This window comes from Camelus dromedarius, chromosome 19, assembly GCF_036321535.1.
Source record: "Camelus dromedarius isolate mCamDro1 chromosome 19, mCamDro1.pat, whole genome shotgun sequence".
Taxonomy (NCBI): domain Eukaryota; kingdom Metazoa; phylum Chordata; class Mammalia; order Artiodactyla; family Camelidae; genus Camelus; species Camelus dromedarius.
The window spans coordinates 26,115,021-26,132,058 of NC_087454.1; the positions used below are offsets into that span (position 1 = coordinate 26,115,021).

The 17,038-nt window shown below is 46.3% G+C and overlaps 1 protein-coding gene across 5 annotated transcripts in view; it reads left to right on the forward strand.

Annotated features, from left to right (window-relative positions):
• DAAM2 (dishevelled associated activator of morphogenesis 2) overlaps positions 1-17,038 on the forward strand; it is a 104,391-nt gene that overhangs the window by 6,152 nt on the left and 81,201 nt on the right. Inside the window, exon 1 of one of the 5 annotated variants that reach the window (XM_064476462.1) lies at positions 16,506-16,725. The exons of the other annotated variants lie outside the window; for them this stretch is intronic. The gene's annotated coding sequence lies outside the window, so the exon portion shown is untranslated. Of the gene's footprint in view, positions 1-16,505; positions 16,726-17,038 lie in introns of those variants that run through there. 5 annotated transcript variants of the gene reach the window in all.

Genomic DNA, 17,038 nt, shown 5'->3' on the forward strand with positions numbered 1-17,038 from the left:
AACCAGCTTGAAGGAAAACTAAAGCCAAAACCTAAATCCAGTATCACGAACAGAATAAGAGATGTGGTAGGAAAAAATCAGTTGGTAAGCTGGTGGGAGGAAGAGAGACTGATGTGAGGTTTCTGAGGTAAACAGCATCCTTTTAAGACAACACAGGTCAGACTGTGATGTGTGAGTGGGGTGCTCCTGTGCGGCTGACCGCTGTGTCCACCAGCAAGCCCCATCTTTCCTCAAGGGTTAACTCAGGTTTTACTGCACCGAGTACTGAGCCGAGTTGCAAGCATGTCCACTTCTGCGCCCTTGTTTGTAGCTCTTTCTACCTGAAAGGCTCTGCCCCAGTCCTCATCTCCCTGGTCCACTTGTCCTGCCAGGCTTGCTCCCATGGCCCCTTCTCTCCCAAACTCCCTTTGTAAGGCTCCCCTGGTCACTCCTTCTTCCTTATAGCATGTACCTCTGACATAACATTGAATGTATTGCATTACAGTCATGGAAGGACCGAGACTCTGTTTTGCCTTCTCCATGTTTGGAGCTCCTAAAAAGCCAAATTGTATTATAGAACCCACACCTGTTGGTAGCTAAACAGTGTTAATCAGACCCTTGATTTAACTCAACGGTAGCTGAGTTAACTCTAGAAGAATGTGTAGGACTTGCCCAGGGGCTGATGGGATTACAGAAGCCAATCCCTTTGGCCAACCAGATAGAGGAGAGTGATCCAGTTTGTAGACTGTGTGGATCCTTTGTGGCCTCATCCCTCTGCTCAGTGGTGGCTCCTGCCCTCTGGAACACCTCTCATAAGGGGTAGCCAGGGACAGGGCAAGATGGAAGAAACTTAAAACCAACTCTTTGACTTCTCGTCAGCAGCTGTGGTGAAGAGTTGGGCTTTGGCTTCTCTGGCTTTTTGTGTCTGTGTGCCAAGATAATTGCGAATTGGCTTGGGATGGTCAGCTATCATGAGCACGGTAACACAGAAGCGTGGTCATGGATAATAGCAAACAGCAGATAATTCACAGCATTATTGTTCAACTGCAGAATGTGTTGCATAATTTTTATAGACTTCAGTGGCAGATTTATGTTGATGGCAAATATATATTGTGTATGAAATAATACTAAAATTATTTTCTAATGATTTGAGGAGAAGGCACAGAAGAATCCCTGCCTTAAATTAACTGTGCCTTCTGAGCAACCCCAGAGGGACAATTAGGAGCTGATTCCTAAGAGGGGAGTGAAACGAGGGCATGAAATACTATTTTTATATAGGTCCCTGCTATGCACGTGGCAATGCTGATAATTTTTTAAAATGTATTCTTTATTTGATTTTTCCATATTATGAAAGTAATTCTCCCTTGTGTAAACAAGTGAATCAATATCATGCAGAAATACAAAAAGATAAGTGGAAAATGAGTAACATCTCCTCCCATCCTCCACATCCCAGGAATTAATGTTTATAGCCTAGAATTAATCCTTCCCTGTCTTTTCCTTTGTTCATGCAAATACTGCAGGTGTGTATACAGGTGGAGCAGGCTCTTGTTGTGCGAGTGTTTTTCACTGAAATGGAATCTGTATATTACTCTGCAGCATACTTTTCTTCCTTTGGACCATTTATCAAGGTCGGCCCTACGATGGATGTAACTAATTTTTCTGATTTCTTTATGCCTAGACACACACAGCTCTATATATCTAAGATCATGGCATTCTTGTAGCACAGTTCCTTTTTTTTAGCTATTCAGTGTGGTTTCATCTTGGATGATCACCTGTTTGGGTCCCTGAGTCTGACATACGAAGTCTCCATCACCCAGGGAAGCTGAGTGATTGATGTACCTAGCCTGTGACCATCCTGGGTATGACTACATGTTGTGTGTGGTCCTTGTGCTCTTGAGCATCAGGCCCCCTGGCTGCCCCCACCCCCGCCCGGGTCTCATCAGATTCAGTCTTCCTTCCTTGGGTCTTTTCCGTCACTGAATATGCAGGAAAAGCAGCAGGAAACATCAAAGACTGATGCATTGAATTGGAGAAGAGTCCTGATGGAGCAGATCAGGCAGTGTGACATAATGATCAGGCGTATGGACCCTACGCTTAGATCGCCAGACCCCCTGCAGGACTGACTTCCAAAGACAGGCAGTGCTGGCAGTGGGCAGCCCTCTTTGGCATTGCCTCAGATGAAGAGAGTTGCCCCACCTGCAGTCTCTCCTTCTGGGTCACCGGCATCCAGTGACCAGTAGGGCCCCTCTTTCACAAAGTGGGGACATTGTAAAGGGCATCCCAGTTTCAGGGACTCCCTGTGGGGCCGGCTGAGGTCTTCACTGAGGCTGCATGACAGCTGTACTTGGAGAAGTACAGTGATGCCCCGAGCCGCTTCCTGCCTGAACCTCCCTCCCATGGGTGGTTGATTTCAAGAACCCTTCCTAATAACCCTCTAGCTGCTCCAGAAGTTTTACTTATTTTACATGAAATTGTTTTGGAGGAGATCCATATTTCCAGATAATTGTTGGTGGCTATGTCCGAATATGAAAAATTATGTTTTTTTTTTCTTGTGCTCTATTTTGGGTGTGTTCTAGGTGAGACCCAACTGATTTCTCTACAAATAGAGCTGTGTCATAACTGGGAAGGCTGAGCAAATGTTTTCATTGCCAAATTTGCATTCTCCCCGGCTCCCCTCCCCATCCGGACCCCAGTGCTAGGCTGGGAGGTGTGGGTGTATCTGGTTGGAAGCATGACCTGATGGCTTTGCGGCCATCCTGCCTGGAGGCAGGGCCTGGACAAGCTGACCTTTGGGATTTCCTCTCTATCTTTTAGGTGCTTCTGCTATCTAAACGGAGTGGTCTCGGGGGCCCTGCTAGCCCACTGGGAGCCACCTCCCTGCCTGCATTCATATCATGCTTGCCTGCGTCTCTGCCAGATCTGATTCGTCCTTACAGGGGTGTTTGTTTCTTACCGATTTGTCCCAAGCAAAGGAGGTCTTTGGCACTGTGTATTGAACATTCCACCTTCCGGGTTATGTACACTGATTGCTTGCCCAAGTGCCAAAGCAAAGCTTGCCTGCATGACAGATTCTTGATGTGCCAGACTTGGGGACCCAGCCTTGCAGCTAACATCTGATCACATTCCTGGGAGTCAGTGTCAACACTCCCTCCCAGACACCACAGCCCCCAGCCTCAAGTTCCCTGATCAGGCAGCGAGGGAAGGGAGTGATTCCAGGTCAGTGGGGAGAATGTCAGTATTGCACAGTGCCAGAGGCAGCTTTGAAGTTCCTTTGAAGCAAATTCAGAGTTTCTGTGGACTTTAAGCAGTAGAAAGACCAAGCCATTTTAACCCTTTCCTTTCCTTTCCTTTCCTTTCCTTTCCTTTCCTTTTCTCTTCTTTTCTCTTCTTTTCTCTTCTTTTCTTTTTTTCTTTTCTTTTCTTTTCTTTTCTTTTCTTTTCTTTTCTTTTCTTGTCTCTATCAATATATTTATCAGTCTGTTCCTGATCATGTGACATTGGGCTGGCAGCCTCCTGGAGATAGAGTTAGGAATTGCCTCTGCCTTTCTGAGACTCAGTTGATAATTTACCATCACTCCTTCCCTGAGCAGATGAAGTTATTGATGTCTGTGCCTGCCTCCGTGGAAGCTGGGACTGACAGCTGATAAACAGACCAGATTTCTGAATATAAAGCTGTGGATCAGAGCACAGGCCCTGGCTTCCGATTCTGGCTCCACTTCATGCCAGCTGTGTGGCTTTGCATGAGTTACTTCATCTCTCTATGTCTTAATTTCCTTATCTGTAAAATGGGCTGTTAGGAAGATAAAGTTAATGCATGATTTGTTAAAAAGAAAAAATAATACTTGAAACCATGGCTGTCATATAGTAAGCACTAGGAAGTGTTAGTGCTGATGATGATGGAGATGATGATGGTGGAGATGAGATGATGATGGTGGAGAATAAGGACCAAGTCTCGTTAGCTCTGTTGGCCCAGCATCCTGCACAGCACTTGGCACTGAGCTGGGACCCAACACACATTTATCGAGGAAAATATCCCGCTGCCTTTTGTTAAATGTATACTGCCCACTTAGTCTGCTCAACTCTCTACCAAAAAGTCTTCCATTTAAAGTTTTTATTCCATTTTAACTATTTATTGAAGTTTGACATGATTCAGCAAAATACAGCATTTATAAATATGGCTCAATAGGTTTTCACACACCAGGCACACCTGTGTAACCAGCATCCACAAATCAAGAAACACAACTTTCCAAAGCCCCCACCTCCCCTGCCTGGAGAAGTCCCTTCCACCCTCTTCTGGTTATTCCTTTTCAGTAATTCTGACTTCTAACACCATAGATTCATTTTGCCTGTTCTTGATGTAAATGGAATCACACAGTGAGGACTTGTTTGTGTGTGTTGTCTTTTGCTCTGCATAGTGTGTCAATCGCTCATTCTCGTTGTATATTCCATTATGTGACTCTACACACCTGATTTTTCCACTCTTCTGTTGGTGAGCCTTTGGGTGGTTTCCAGGGTTGGGGCTTGCTATGAATGCTTGTGCCTTTGTTCTTGGGTGGAGATATGACTGCTTTTCTGTTGGTGTGTTCCTGTGAGTGGAATGGCTGGATCACATGGAATGTGTATGTATGTTCAACTCTAGGAGATACTGCCAGTTTTCTGAAGTGGTTGTACCAACGTTTTCCATTGTTTGTAAAGAAGAAGCAGATTCAGCTTGGAAGTGCAGGGGCTTGAGGCCTGGTAATATCCTGAGGTTCCTGAAATGTTCATATCCTCCAAGCCCTTGGTATCTGAAATCTCACAAGTTCTGGAAAGCCTGCTCGGTGTAGGCGTGCCCTCTATGCTGGCACTGTACTAGGAGTCTCACTTACACTCCTTCACCAAATCCTTGCAACCATCCCATTAGATGAGCTGGGTGTTCTCACCCCCTCTTACAGGTGCAGAAACTGAGGCTCAGAGCAGTAGAGTGACATACCTAAGATCACACAGGAGGAAGCTATCAGAGTCAGGACATAAGACAGATGTGCATGTGTCTAAAGCTTGTGCATTTTGAGGTCTGATGGTGAATCGTTTTAGCTGCAATACTAACACAGGAGAGGAACACAGACACAGATGTGAGGGCTGTCCCCCTAGAACCTGTGGCAACTGTGGGGTGGCTCTGAGAAGGAATTCTGCAAGAGGGAGCAGAAATAAGGCAACTCGATGACCTTGGGAGGTCAAATTGTTTTCCTGCCCAGGGCTGTTGGAGAAAGTCATAAATTTCCTGGAAGGCTGGGCTGACCTTGTAATTTATTGTCTAAACCAGGACTCTTTCAAGAGTGAAAGGGGCACTAACTGGATAGGACACTGGGGAAGCAGGCGTACAGTGGGACTGTCACAGTTTTGCTCACCCCCCAGAAATCCGAGCGGGCATTGCTCTCCTGGTCGGTGGGGCTGCACAGTTCTTTTTAATGCTTTCAGAACACTGTCTATCTGGAGTTTGCCCGGATGTGATGTACTGGTCTCCTCTGTTTATGCTAAAACAGGGTCTGCCTTTCTTCTTCCCATCTGCACACGTTTGCTGCTCCAATGGGGCTCTGACAAAGTGAGCTTCCTTTAACAGATCCCTTACCATTGGGACGCATATCCCAACAGACTAGAAGCTTCTAGAAGTCTAGGGCTGTGCCTTTGGTCACTCTGGTATTTACAGTGCTTAGCCAGGTGACAGGCACAGAGTTAGCTCTCCGGGAGCACTTCTTGATTGTCTATGTCATTTATCCACGTGCTCATTCATTGATTCATTCATAGTTCTTAGAACAAGAGCTTAGTTTCAATTCTAGCCTCTTTTTTTGTTCTGATTCCTATTCCATTGGTCCAGAAAAAGAAGCTAGTTGTGTGTGGGTGTGTGCAGACAGGCAAAGGACAAAGCATACAAGGGATCCACTTAATGCGTAGCAAAAGCATCATGGAATTTGATGTCAGGATCTAGGTTTGAATTTCAGCCATCCACTGATGAGCTGAATTGTCTTAGATAAACCATATAGCAACTTAGTGTTTCTGAGCCTCATTTTTCACCACGTGTAAAGTGGAAACGACAGTCATCCCCGGGGTGTAGGAGGGAAGTGAGTCCACGATGCAGGGTGTATGGAAAGTGCTCAGGACACTGTGAAGTGCTGTGTCATGCATTGTTGCTGATGCCTGTAGTGGGTCAATTATTTGAGAAGCACCAGTGTGAAGCACTGTGGTGCTGAGGTAGGTCCTGTGGAATGAATCCCCCTTGAGCAAAATGTACTCCCCTTCCAGGGCCTCCAGTCTCTTAAACTGAGGCAACCCCATGTGACTGGGAGCTTTCACTAGTAAACAAAGAAGGAATCAGCAAATTCTTCAAGGTCTCAGGGATTTGATGTGGGTGTCAAAGGTAAGGATGCAAAGGATAATTAATTTCTCATTAAGCCCACAGCTGCATTTTCACCAGAACAGCAGCAAGAAGCATTTAAGGACTTAAAAACGTGTGTTTTTGGTATAGCAGGGTGGCTTCTCGAGCAGATTCTGGGATTGAACTGCTGGGATCCAAATTCAAACTCCACCCTTTACTAGAATTGTAGCCTTGGGCAAGTATTTATCCTCCCTGAGACTCCGTTTCCTCATCTGTAAAATGGTGACAGTAATGGTACCTACCCTCAAATGAGGACAGAAATAATGCTTGTAAAATGCTTAGAGCTCTGCCTAGAACACAGTATGTACTCTGTACATCTATATTATTATTATTGGCCAACTGATTTGTTTTCCATTGGAATACAAGTTATGATACGGTGCTGATGCAATACATAGTTGGAGGAGGAAATATGGTTTTGAGATCTTGAGGGGGATGTCAGGGAAGCCTTCATGCAAAGGAAGCATCCGCAAGGTTGACTTCTTTTACACCTGGAGCAAAAAGTTTGTTTATATACATGATTACTCTGTTCTTAAAGCTCAGAAAAGAAGATTTAGCATGAAAAAAATTTTTTCCCTTGAGAAACCTAAGTTGAATGCCTCCTGGAACTTTGAAGTTGAGTAAAACATGTTCCCTGTCCTCGTGCACTTCCAAACCAGTTCATCCATCCTTGTGCCAGGAACAGGGGAGATTAAGATGAGATGAGTCCTCAAAGTACTAACAGTGTTGTCGTGGAAGGATATAGAGGTGAAGGATACTATTCTATGTCATCAGTGCTGTGAGTGGGAGATGCTCAAAGAAACTTAGATTGCATTTAAGAGTGTTTGGGAATGTAAGGAAGTTCTGGGATCTCCTTTCAAGCTTCTGTAGTGATGAGAGGAGCCATTTCATCTGTTGGAATGGTAAATGCGTGGTACTTCCTACAGCGGAAGAATGGGCAGATGGTCCCTGTGGTTCCTTTGGTACAACTACAGTGTCCACATAGTTGTGTGTCTTACAGTGAAATGAAAACACTCTGACCTTTTCCTGGATAGTGTTGACAAGGTTTCTCACATTGCCCAGGGATTGTGGGAATTTCTGCTTCACAGGCTTCATCTCTAATGTTATGACTCATTAAAAAAATCTCTTATCTCGAAGCCAGTTTGCAAAAAGAAGTCTTTCCTCTACCTGCAGTCACAGCTCTTCCTCCTTCTCCAAGTTTCCTAGTTAAGAAGAGAGGAAATGCTACCCAACTTATTCAAACTTTTATAAATTAAAACAAAAATTCTTTTGGTTTTTCAAAGTGTGCAAATGTGATTCTAACACTACAATGATGCTGGAGAACAGTAAACATGTGAAAAAAATGTTTAGCCTGAGTTGGAATCAGGGAAATAACATACATTGATGTTATATGGAGACAACCATTTCACACTCATCAGATTGGCCCCCAAAATGATATTTATCCTATTATATGTAGAGCAAAAGATAATTCACATTCACCAGTGGTGGGAATTAAATTGGTATGGACACTTTGGAGAGCAATTTGGTACTATTATCCAGTAAAATTAATGATGCACTTACCATATATCCTAGCAATTTCATCCCCGTATGCACATGGTAATCACTGTTTTTGAACAAAAAATCTTGGCCTTTTTTTTTTTCTGACTTGTGGATTTGCTTGGATCATATTTTGATATGTCAGTGGAGATGCAAAATAGGGCCATAGTCATAGAAACCAAACAGCAACTCTCTGGTTCAATCTCCATCTAGCAAGTTGCTGGAGCCTTCTCTCATTGTGTTGCAGAAAAACGTGTTATAGCTCAGTGTTACAGCTCAGTTGTGACAGCAACCTGGATCTGGGAGAGAGACCAAGCAGCACTCAGAGCGTTGGAAAACTCGCATTTATTACACCAGGAGGCCCAGCAGAGTTAACACTCCAAACTCTGGACCCTGTCTGTAGGTTTACACAGGCTTTTATAGGCTGCCGTTTTACACTTTGCAACATCATATGCAAATAAGATATAACAGAAGTTGACTAATTAGAAACAGGCTTTGTAGAAGTGGACCAATCAGGGGGGAGAGAAATAACCAATCAGGAGTAAGCTCCATGTAAATGAAGTACTATAAATAGACCAATCAGAAGTTAGGTAAATGGACCAATCAGGAGTGAGCTCAGGGAACCAATAGAATTTAAGGGGTAAGTTCCACTTTCCTGGAAGTAAGCCTTTCAGAGGCAAAAAGTGAGATAGAATCTCTGGGCCAGGGAACCAGATGATGCTGGCAGGAGAGTAGAGGCCCTTCCTGGGGGTCCTGCCAGTCTTTTTATGGGGCTTCCCACCTCAATTGCATCTCTTCTTTGGGAGTTCCTGGGATTCCTTGCTAGTGCTGGAAAGTGACCACAGGCATCCTCCTGATATTCTTTTGATAAGGACATGGGACCAACAGTCTCAAGTATTTCTCATTGCCCCAGGGGGAAAGAACGCCCCTCTCCCCACCATAACTGCTGGGTTTCAATGAAGTTCTCCATCCCGTCTGACTTTCATCAATGCAGCCACAGCTCTGTGCCTCTTGCAGAATTCCTGCCCTGATGTGGGAAAGTACCCACCACTGGAAATTGCTTCATTTTCTTTTACTTGACAATGAAACCCTGCTGACTTCTTCTCTGGGGGCTTGTTGAATTGCAGTTGATCTCTCACTTTCATGTGCCTTCCTCTTGAGCACAGTCCCCTCTTCCTCGGAATCTTGTCCATGCTGAACCCAAGTGACACGTGATGTGCTAGCCTTGAGTGCCCTGCCCTCTCTTTGCAGCCTCTGTCCTTGACTGAGCCTGTAAGCCTCAATGCTCAGTTCTGTAAGAGTAAGTCCCCTTCTCTGGCTTGCATGGTGCCTGTACTGGGGACTGAAGCTGGGGTGGCTTTCCTCTCTGCTTTCTGCTTAGTTATACATCATATAATTCACCTTAATTAAAGAGGAGGAAGTCAAAACTGGGAGTTTGGGGAGCAAATCTTAGGTACCTAGTTGCTCTGAGAATGGACAGTGGAGTCTGTATCAGTGAGGCTCTAGGCAGGAAACAGCGGGCCCTCCCAAAAGGGCTGAACTGCTAAGAATATACTGAGAGGACTATTTGCGGAGAGATAAAGGACTGGAGGCCACTGCCAGGCCCATGGCTTAGCAGAGAGGCTGGCGGATAATGCCCTGAGGTCTCTCTCCTTCCACCCTCCAATTGCCTGCTGTTGCTTCTGACTGGGCACCAGAAGCCCAGGAACCTGGGTGGTGCATTCTGCAGAGGTCAGCCCCCTGGGCAGGAGCCTGGCAGAGAAGGACAGGGAGTGCAGGTAGAGGGGCAGGCAGGGAATAGACAGCACCTTGTATATTTCTAAGTGCATTCATGTGACAAGGAAGACCAGGCATAAAGAGGAGTCCCCTGTGATTCAACCTGTAATAGCTTTTGGGCAAATGGGGCCATGGTTTTGGCCTGGTTGGCTCCTGGCTTAGACAGGTAAGCCAGGAAGGGGATCTGGAAGGGAAAGGAATTGACATTTATGGTTCTGGGTCAGGTACTTTGTTCTCTGCTTTGAAAAGAAAGGTGATTTGAATGAGACTGGGGGATTGGCTCTTAATCATACTCCATAAACTTTGCAGCCCAGAGAATGGATGTGTCCACCTTAAAATGATTAAGCTCAGTGGCGTCAGCTGGCAGGTTATGGCCTTGAAACCTGTTCTGAACCCCGTTCAAGTGACACACATGACATGGGTCTTGGGCACCCTGATGGGTAAGTGTGTGAGGCTGAGGATGCCCTTAGCTGAACTCATCTTCCTGCAGTTTTCCTCCTGGCTCCTCTTTCATCCATATAACTCATTACTCTCACCCTGAGGCTCACCTGAGCACATCTCGCCTGTGAAGGTTGTGATAAATGTCAGGGACGCAGATTTGACCGAGTGATCCCATGTTGTGGAGACATGGTCAGAGAAAGAAAATAATTTGTCCAACTCATGGTGGTACAGGGCCTGCCCTTGGGAATTCCCAGTCCAGTATATGAATCAGAATATACACACCAAAGATGAGGGACACCTGCAAAGCAACCTGTCAAGGGAAAGTTCACAGTATACAAACCAAATCTGTGCTTGATAAAGGAGGGTAGGGGATAGAGCCTTTGAAGTTGGTGGGCTTCGAAGGCAGCCAGAGTAGTAGCCCTGGGACCTTGGCTAAACATATGACATCTCTCAATAGGCCTCAATTTCCTCATCTGTAAAATGGGCAAATTAAATGTCTGCTGCTCCTTACGCAGTTGTCAGGGTTACAGGGGATCATCCACCTGAAGCGCAGGGCCTGGCACATAATAAGTGCTCAATAAATGTTGTCTGTGATCAACAGCATCATTATCCCTGGAGGTCACCAGTTGGAAAGAGAAGTGAGGACTCTGAGAGTCCAGAAGTCATGGTACCTCCTTGAGTCTTCTAGTTGACCTAGTTCATTGCCCTTTTCCAACCAACCCCACAGGCCTCCATTCTTTGACTTACACTCCTGTCTCATTAGGGTGACATGGGTGCTGGCGAACCTGGCCATCTGCTTGGTCCCCTCCAGGTGAGAAGTCATGAAATGTTCAAGAGGAAAGAAGGCTGAAGGGATCATCTTGTCTAGCATTTCCCAAACTGCATTTGATAAAACACCAGGTTCCCACAGAGGCCCTGGGGAACCAGGAAGAGATGGGAGGAAAATTCTGTGGCTAAAGAAATTTAAGCAGTTTCCATCTCCCCTTTTCTTACCCTCAGCAGTTTCCATCTCCCCTTTTCTTACCTTACTGCCGTAAAAAACTGGTTTCCTGTTGTTGAAACTAGTATTCTATTTACCTAAAGAGGACTTTTCCCGAGGAACCTTCCTACACTGTTTTGGGAATGTAATTTGGTGCAGCCACTAAGAAGGACAGTATGGAGGTTCCTTAAAATACTAAAAATAGTTACCATATGATCCAGCATTCCCACTCCTGCATATATCCAGAGAAAATATAATTTAAAAAGACACATGAACCCCAATGTTCACAGCAGCACTGTTTACAATAGCCAAGACATGGAAACAACCTAAATGTCCATGACGGATGAATGGATAGAGAAGATCTGGTGTGGGATGTTACACAGAGGGATATTACTCAGGCATAAAAAAGAATGAAATAATGCCATTTGCAGCAACATGGATGGACCTAGAGATTATCATATCAAGTGAAGTAAATCAAAGACAAATATTATATGATGTTGCTTATATGTGGACTCTTAAAAAAAATTCAAATTTTATTTTCAACCCAGAAATAGATTCATGGATGTAGAATACAAACTGTGGTTACCAGGGGTGAAAGGAGGAGAGAGGGATAGATTAGGAGTTTGGGATTAACATGCACACATTACTGTATATAAAATAAGCAACAAGGACTTACAGTATAGCACAGGAAACTATATTCATTTTCTTATAATGAGCTACTGTAATGGAAAAAAATCTGAAAATATATATATGTAGATGTATAACTGAATCCCTTTGCTGTACATCTGAAATTAACATTGTAAATCAACTACACTAGCATAAAAAAGCAAAAAAAAAGAGGACTTTTCCCATGGGACACCCCACAAAACTAGTGTTTTCAGGTGTATGTCAGTTAAAATTTGCTTTCAGCTACATGGTACAGAAGCCTAACTAGAGTGGCTCTGTCAACTAGGGTTCTTTATCTTTCTCATTTTCAGGACAGCAGACGCAGTCCTGAGCTGGCAGAGTGGCACCACAGTGCCATCAGGGATACAGCTCCCTCACTCTCTACTTCAGCCTTCCTTAGAATGAGATTTTTGTCTTCATGCCTCATGGTTACAAGATGGCTGCATCACTTCTAGCTTCACATCTGCATTCCAGGCAGAAAGAAAGAGAAGGACAAAGCACAAAAAGTGCATGCCAGCTAATTATGCTCTCTTTAACAAGCTTTTTTGAAAGCCCTCTCCAGAAACTGGTCAAAACTGTGTTAAGGAGAGATTTCAAACTGCAAGGGAATCTTGGGGAAGCTAAAAAATTTTCAAACAGGCATTTTGCTGCCTCGAATCAAAGCAGGGACCTATTAGTATGGAAGAAAGGGAGAATGAATATTAGATGGGCAATTCTCATAGCAGGCCACGTTGATCAAATTTTTGCTTTTCTCTTCAGTGGGTCAATTCTAAAAGCATCCCATGCAAAAGAAAGAAAAAAGCAAGCCAAGAAACTGACTAACCTTTGTAATCGATAGAAAATACAAATTCTAGGCAACGAGGCACTTGGGCTCCCAGACTCACTGGGAAGATGCTGTTGGCACCCTGTGCAGGTCCCCCAGCTGCAGTGGGTGTCCCTGCTAATGGCTCACACCTGTGTGAACTGCCCTTGGGGTGTTGAACCCCCTCCCCCAGAGGTGCCTGAGAATTACATCATGCATGCCCCACCTTCCTCTGCATCCTGTGGTCAGTGACTAACTGGCGAGAAGGTACAAAGGGCCCACTTTCTTGCCCGAGTGGGGCACATATGGCGATGCGGTTCCCTCTCCAGAGCCCCTCACAGGATCATGCTGAAGCTAGACTTCTCCTACAACCACCTTCTGTCCAGATCTTCCCCTGCCCTCTCCTCTTTCCCTCCTTCCCTTCCAGGTCTCTACTGAGAGCATAGCCTCAGTACGTGACGTACACACGAATATCTGTCTGGGGGTCTGCCGCTTAGGGAGCTGGATCTGTGGTGTCCTGGGTCACGTGGGGGCTCCCCACTTCCTTCTGAGGGATTCTGTAGAAAACCCTTCCCCTCAGTCCTGTGTGTGGCCACTGGTGGGCTTCGACTTGGCCTGGGGGCTGTGGGGACAGCTCTGCATGTCACCCTGGTGGCAGCAGGGGGACAGTTTCTTTCCAAGTGCTGTCAAATAGGTTTGGGGAGGCCTGGAGGCAAGATACTTAGCAAGAGGGCTCCAGCACTGTTATCTTCTCAAGGCAGATATTCTGAGAAATGTTGATTTGCATTCTGAAGCCCATGAACTGTTTGAAAGGACTTGTGTGTGTGTGTGTGTGTGTGTGTGTGTGTGTTGGGGGGGGTGCACGCGCGATTTTCCATCTTGTGGCCATGGCAGTGGGGTATTTATAGCTGGATCTACAGGGCCATTCTCACGTGGCTAAAGAAAATTAAAACCTCATGTGGATTTTGTTTTGTTTTCCCCCCTCTGCCTTTGCCATTGCAGGCTCTCCAGTTCTTAAACCCTTGTTGTTGTAACTGGAGCCGCACGGAGCATCGCTGTGATGGCGAGGTTATATAAATTTACTATTTCAGGCAAAAGCGCCTGTTCCCCTCCAGTCAGGCCACAGGGCCTGAGGGGGGGCTTTTGGGGAGAGCTGGGGGGCACCCTAAGTGGCAGCCCCACCCATCACCCCTCTGTCTAGAAGGTCTCCCCATATTAACCCCGTGGAATGTGGATTCCTCCTCGGGTCACCTCATGATCCCTCTGCATACATGAGCTCCTTGGAAAGACAACTATTTTCTTTCCCCCTTGTTTTTCTGTGTTCTTAAGGCTTTTATGTCTGGGTTTTGCCTTCTCGGTTGGATGGAAAACACCCCGGGGGCCTGGTCTGTTTGCCCAGGTTACTAGAGCTCTTGGCAGGGGGTGTGTGGGGAGCTGGGGTTGGGGTGACCAGTGCTCAGGCCCCCCGCTTTCTCCAGACAGATCGAGAACTCCTGGAGTTCTCTAGACAGCAAGGTTGGGGTGTTTGCCTTATCTTTACTGAGAAGCCAGTGTGCTTCCTGGCCATTTTAAACTGAGGAGACCAGGGGACCCCGGACCCCTGTACACTGTCTACCATTTCTTTCTGTGACCTGGACGCCACAATTTGGATTTAAGCAGCTGGGGCTGCAGAGGGTCTGCTGCTGCACTAGGGGAAGGGGGCATGGCCCAACCTGCCAGAACATCCCAAGACCCCGAGGGGCGTAGAAGGAGGGTGCTTAATGAGCTTAGCTGCCAGAACCCCAGGAAGCCCCATCTTCTCATGCCTGGCCATCTCCAGGGCTGTCAGAGCTCTGCAGCTGGCCCACTGCATGGAGGGCTTTATAAACTCCTGCTCTTCAAACTGGCCAAACACTGCCTGCCATCTGCTGAAGGCCTGCCACGTGCTGGGCACTGGCACACTTCAACACCCCTCACCCTCCTAGCAGACCTGTACAGTGGGTGTTATCCCATTTTACAGAAGAGAAAACTGAGATTCTGAGAGTTTAGGCACTTAGTCTGAAACCACAGAGCCAGGCAGAGGCACAGAGGGCATTCCCCATGAGGTGTGTCTGATTCCAAGACCCATACCTTCCCCGATATGTAGTAACCATCTCCTGTATCGATGAGCTCAGTGACCAGCTCGCTGACTTCCACCGTGTTATAACTCTGGCATCAACAAGCACTGTTCCATGTCCCGCCTGTCTGCACCCCACCTGTGTTAGCCTTCTCGTCACAGAATGGAAGGTGACTTCTGATCTGGGGGTCTGTGGGTAGCTTCTGGAGAGTCCAGAGCTTGAACCCTCAGCCCTGCCACCCTCCTCTGTACCGTGCACACCCCCACACCCCCTCTTCCTGCCTCCCTCCCCACTCCTGTGAGTTCCAGAGGGTTTCCAAACCCAGGGTGAAGCCAGCAATTCATTCATCTTTGTCCTGTTTCCAAGAATTTCCAAATACACAAGAATTCCTCATTGAAAAGTCAAGCATTCTTGGGGAAAGCGTGTGTCACCAAGAGAGCGAGATGCCTCGCATTGGGAAATGAGATGCTAGACCAGTCCAGGAAAATCCATGTTGATCTCAGAGCCAGATGGAAGTGGATTGGCTCTCCCTGACACCCCATCTCCCTGGGTACCCACCCCCTCACAAACCACGACTGGAGAATTTGCCTTCCCAGTTCATCTGAGGGCACTAACTGGATGACATTTCTCCGGATGCAGCAGGAAGAGGCAGATTGGTGTGTGTGTGTGTGTATGTGTATGTATCCATGTGTGTGTATGCATCTGTGTGTACACATAGTTCTCACATGCAGGTCTCTTCCTGTGTCATTCCTCTTGGTATGAACCACTCACCTCATAAAGAACATTCTAGTGAGTTTTGCAGGGGTGGGAGTGGATCCCAGGATACAGAACGGCAGACAGTGAGCTCGGCTACTTTTCCATGGGAGAAAAACATCTCCTCCTACTTTGGGGCAGCTCCACCTACCAGAGGGTCTCAGGTCAGTACATCGGAAAGATGCTCAGAAACATTGAGAAAGGAACTTCTCATGGCTACAAATTCACAGGATATGCACAGAGGATAAGAGCCAAGAGGCAGCACATGAAAAGTAGGCAGAGTGGGTATGGAGTAGGCTATAATCAAGAAGAGCTTTGGAAGGATGTGAAGGTAATACATCCTCCTCCCCCTCCCCCCTCCCCCCACTACCACTACCGCTACCACTTTCCCTCCTTGATTATAAAAGATGTACAGGTTTATTACAGAAAACATAGAAAATAACAGAAGCCAGAAGACAAAAGTAAAATTAGCCTGCCAGTCCATCACTGCGAAACTGAAAGGGTCTTGGGTCTTTCCGTGCCTCCACCCCTGCCCCCGAGCTTCCCACCTGGCCACAAACACCCTTGGAGAACTAGCCTCCTCAGTCCAGTGAGCTCACTCACATCCCAGCCTTCTCTCTCTGCATCCATTTTCAAAGCAAGGTTGAATGCATATGGTGTGAGCAGATGTTAGACAGTTTTGTGTTTTTGTCCCTTCCCCTAAGCGTTACCAACTTTGTAAATGAAAGAAATTTTAAGTTAAGTGCAGAAAAGGTTCCTTAGGCATGGTTTGGTAGAGAGAAAGCTCACAACTGGAGGAAGGGCCCTTAAACACTGGGATGGAAGAGCTTTTAAACGATGGAGGGTGGTGAGTGTCTCAAGTTCAACCTCCCGGCTCCTGCATGGACTGTGAGCGGCAACAAAACAAGTGTCTGCCTTTGACTGAGGCTTGGTTTCCCTAGTCATGCATTTGGCTCTAAAGTTATTGCTGAAGTTTGTGATAGGGTGGGCGCTGTAACGAGTGTGTTGTGTACAATGGGTTTTTCCAACTCTGAGTTTTAGGTTGTTAGTTGCTCCACCTTACCGATTTGGAAACTAAGTCTTAAAATTGTTAAGAACCTAGCAAGGATGATTCCACAGCAGAAGAGCTGCAATTTGAACTTGTTCATCTTTCCTTTAACCACTGTCCTGAACAGCTGCCCATCCTTGATAGAAGGTGTTTCCTGGTTAAACGTTTCTTGCTTAGACTTTCTGGATGGACTCACCGAAGAACAGAGGGGCACCCTCCCTTCAGTCCCAGGGAGAGCAGGTAATCTGACCCATCATATTTTCCCTAGGGAGGGAACTTGAATGCCTCAGCCCTGCTATCTGCAGTGTGCATCTAATCAGCAATCCCATTGTCACCACTTCTCACCACTAGGCTTTTCCTCCAGGAAGTCTTCCAGATTGAAGTCCAATTGACATTCATCCCTCCCTCCATTCTCTTTGTTATTAGCTTTCTCCAATTTTCAGCTACTCAGTAATTGATATTGTGGCCAGACATCACCTGAGGTGCCCTGTTGTTGCGATTCAGAGTAAATTACCTGAATCCAGCCCCCACAAGTGCAGGAAGCCCCACATCC